This window comes from Rhincodon typus, chromosome 3, assembly GCF_021869965.1.
Source record: "Rhincodon typus isolate 14 chromosome 3, sRhiTyp1.1, whole genome shotgun sequence".
Taxonomy (NCBI): Eukaryota; Metazoa; Chordata; class Chondrichthyes; order Orectolobiformes; family Rhincodontidae; genus Rhincodon; species Rhincodon typus.
In genome coordinates, this window is record NC_063334.1 from 116,465,457 (window position 1) to 116,469,112 (window position 3,656).

A 3,656-nucleotide genomic window follows, 5' to 3' on the forward strand; every position below is an offset into this window, starting at 1 on the left:
AATATAGAAGAGCCATGAATAGATCTACTACGGAATTCAAGGGAAACATCTTCATCCAGAAAGTAGGAAGATTTTAAAAATTGCTGCTGCGTAGAATGGTTGACTTGAAAAGTGTTGATGCTATAGGGAGGATGTTGAGAAACTTGAAAGGGTTCAGAAAAGATTTATGAGGATGTTGCCAGACTTGGAGGGTTTGAGTTATAGGGACAGGCTGAATAGGCTGGACCTATTTTCCCTGGAGCATCGGAGGCTGAGGGGTGACCTCATAGAGGTTTATTAAATCATGAGGGGCATAGATAAAGTAAATAGGTAAGGTCTTTTCCCTGGGGTGTGGGAGTTCAAAATGAGAGGGCATAGGTTTAAGTGAGAGGGGAAAGATACAAAAGGGACCTAAGGGGCAACTTTTTCACACAGAGGGTGGTGCGTGTATGGAATGAGCTGCCTGAGGAAGTGGTGGAGGCTGGTACAATTACAACATTTAAAAGGCATCTGGATGGGTATGTGAATAGGAAGGGTTTAGAGGGATATGGGCCACATGCTGGTAAATGGGACTAGACTTATTTAGGATATCTTGTTGGCATGGACAAGTTAGACCAAAGGGTCTATTTCCGTGCTGTATGTCTCTATGACTCTATGCATTAACTGGGAGCATAAGGGAGAAACAAGTGAAAAGTTATGCTGATAGAGTGAGATTAAATAACACTGAGAAGGCTAGCATGATGCACAGTCCACTTGGGCTCAATTGCCTGCTCCTTTGCTGTACTTTTAGGAATTTCCCAGTGTTGCAATAATATCAATTTTAAAAACAGTGGTTTAGCAATAATGTTATAGGGCTAACAATCCGGAGGCCCAAGTTAGTGTCCTGGGAACTTGTGTTCAAATCCCACTTTGGCAGTTGGTGGAATTTAAATTGTGTTAATAAAGCTGAAATAAAATGCTAATCTGATTAATAATGACGATGAAATCTTGTTTCAAGGACGCTCCTTGTTCACTCATGATCTTCAGGGAATGAAATTGACTGTCTTTACTGAGTCTGGCCTTCACATGATTCCATTATTGACCCTATAAGTGTTCTTTGAAATGGTATTGCAAGCCGCTAGCAAAATCCATTGCAGGATTAGGTACTCTGGATATATCTACACCATGTAGATTGCAGTGGTTCAAGAGGTGGCTCACAAAACCTCTCAAAGGCAATTAGTGATGGGCAACAAATGCTGGACTTGCCAGAAATGCGTACACAATTAATTAGAAGAGAAACAAGCAATGAAACAGTTTACAACATTCTCAGGTTGCAAACAGCACATTGTGAGTTCTTTGTTTCTAATCCACACAAAGAAGGCTCCATCTATTTTACTGGATAATGAAGGCTACATTTCTAATCCTGTGTGGGTGAGTAATTTTGCTTACATTGTAAAACGCTTTAAATACCATTCAATTAGAATCTTTATTAGAAATATCAGGAATTATTTGACATAAATCTGACTTCACTCATTTAAGAATTGTTTTCTCTAAATGCTGAAATAAAACAAACAACTGTGGATACAGGAGAAACCCAGCAGGTCTGGCAGCATCGGTAGGAAGAAAGCAGGGTTAACATTTCAAGTTCAGTGACTCTTCATCTGATTTTTTTTTGGTTTGGTTTCTGCAATATTTTCAAATGGTCAGTTATAATTTATTCGAATACCCTGTATGTCTCACTAAAAGGAGGAAATATCTTAAAGTATGTATTACAAACCATGTTGATAGTCCAGATTATTATTTCAAAGTATAATAAAAGAGGGTAGGCAGAAAGAAAATGAATGTAAAGCAAATATAATAACTATTTAATTTGTTCTTCAAATTGCAATGCAGCATGACTGCATCTGGGTACGAGCATATGCACTCAGCATTAAAGAATAAATGATTGGCACAAATCAGTATAATGTTTTAGTCTTGGCAACATCTTGCAGAACAAATTGAAGGCTCAATATTCACAGCTATGGAATTTCCTGAGGGAATGGAAGAAAAGAATTTGGATGTATAGTGTGCCCTTCATGGCCATAAGAAGCTCCAAAGTGCTCCCTAGTTGTTGATTTGCTTTTCAAGTATAATGGCTGCCAAACTCAAAGCAGACACAACAACAGATTTGCATTCAGTGTGGTCTCACAATCAGCAATAAGATAAAGGACGAAAACATCTTCGTTATTTGATCTTTAACATTTGGCACTAGTCCCCAGATGTTATCAAGGGGCACTTTGCAGAGTCAACAGGATTGTGTCTGTCATCGTCTTTTCTGGTGATTAGGTTGATGTCAGGTGATCTGTGCGGTTTCAGTTCTTTGAGACTTTGTAGCGATTGGTACAACTGAATGGCTTGCTAGCCCATTTCAGACAGCAATTAAAAGTCAACCACTTTGCTATGGGTCTAGAGTCACATGTAGGCCAGACTAGGTGAGGATAACAAATTTCCTTCCCTAAGGGACATTGGTGAACCAGATGGGTTTTTCCAACAATTGGCAATGGCGTCATGGTTATCAGTAGATTCTTAATTCCAGTTTTTTTCTTTTTTTATTAGTGAATTCAAATTACAACATCGACTGTGGTAGGATTCAAACTGGGAGTTTCTGGATTAATAGTCTAGCGACAATACCCCTAGGCCATTGCCTCCCCCTATTTGGGGGCATGGGGACCTCACAATGCCAAGAAAGCTGTTATATAAATGCACAATATTTCTTTTCCAAACTCACCTTTGATTGGAATCTAATAGCAGTGAATCTGATTTTTCGTCCTTCATTGTAAAGCAGATTGGGATTTCCAAAAAAATTATAAATGCAAGTTGTTTCCTTTTTCTCATCCCTAGATGCACTTGAAAAGATGGTGGTGAGCTGCCTCCTTGAACCACTGCAATCCCATTTGGTGTATTTACACACACAATGCTTTATGGAGGGAGTTCCAGGATTTTGACCGAGTGACACTAAGGGAATGGTGATATTTTTCCAATTCAGGATGATCAATGGCTTGGAGGAGCAGCTGATTCTGTTACCATGTATCTGCTGTCCTTGCCATTGAAGATGTTGGTTGTGGGTTTAGAAGGTGCTCTCTAAAGAGCATTGATGAATTTCTGCGATGCACCTTAAGCTCATAAGGCCATAAAACATGAGAGAAGAATTAGGCCATTCAGACCAGTGAGTCTACTCTGCCATATGACCATGGCTGCTATGTTTTTCAACCCCTTTCTCCTGCCTCCTCCCCGTAATCCTTGATCGCCTTACTGATCAAGAACCTGTTTTAATTACACTTTATCGAGGCCTCTCAGTATTCTGTAAGTTTCAATCAGATCCCTCCTCATTGTTCTAAACTCCATCAAGTACAGATCCAGAGTCCTCAACCACTCCTCATATGACGAGCCCTTCATTCCCTGGATCATTCCTGTAAATCTCCTCTGAATCCCCTCCAAGGCCAGCGCATCTTTCCCTAGAAAACTACCCAAAACTGCTCTCAATATTCCAAATGCTTTCTGGCCAGAACCTTATACAGTGTCAGCAGTGCATCTCTGCTATTGTATTCTAGCCCTTTTGAAATGAATAACAACAATGCATTTGCCTTCCTTACTGCTGACTGAAGCTGCTTGTTAACCTTAATGGATACAAGCCAGACCAGATAAAGACAGTATATTCC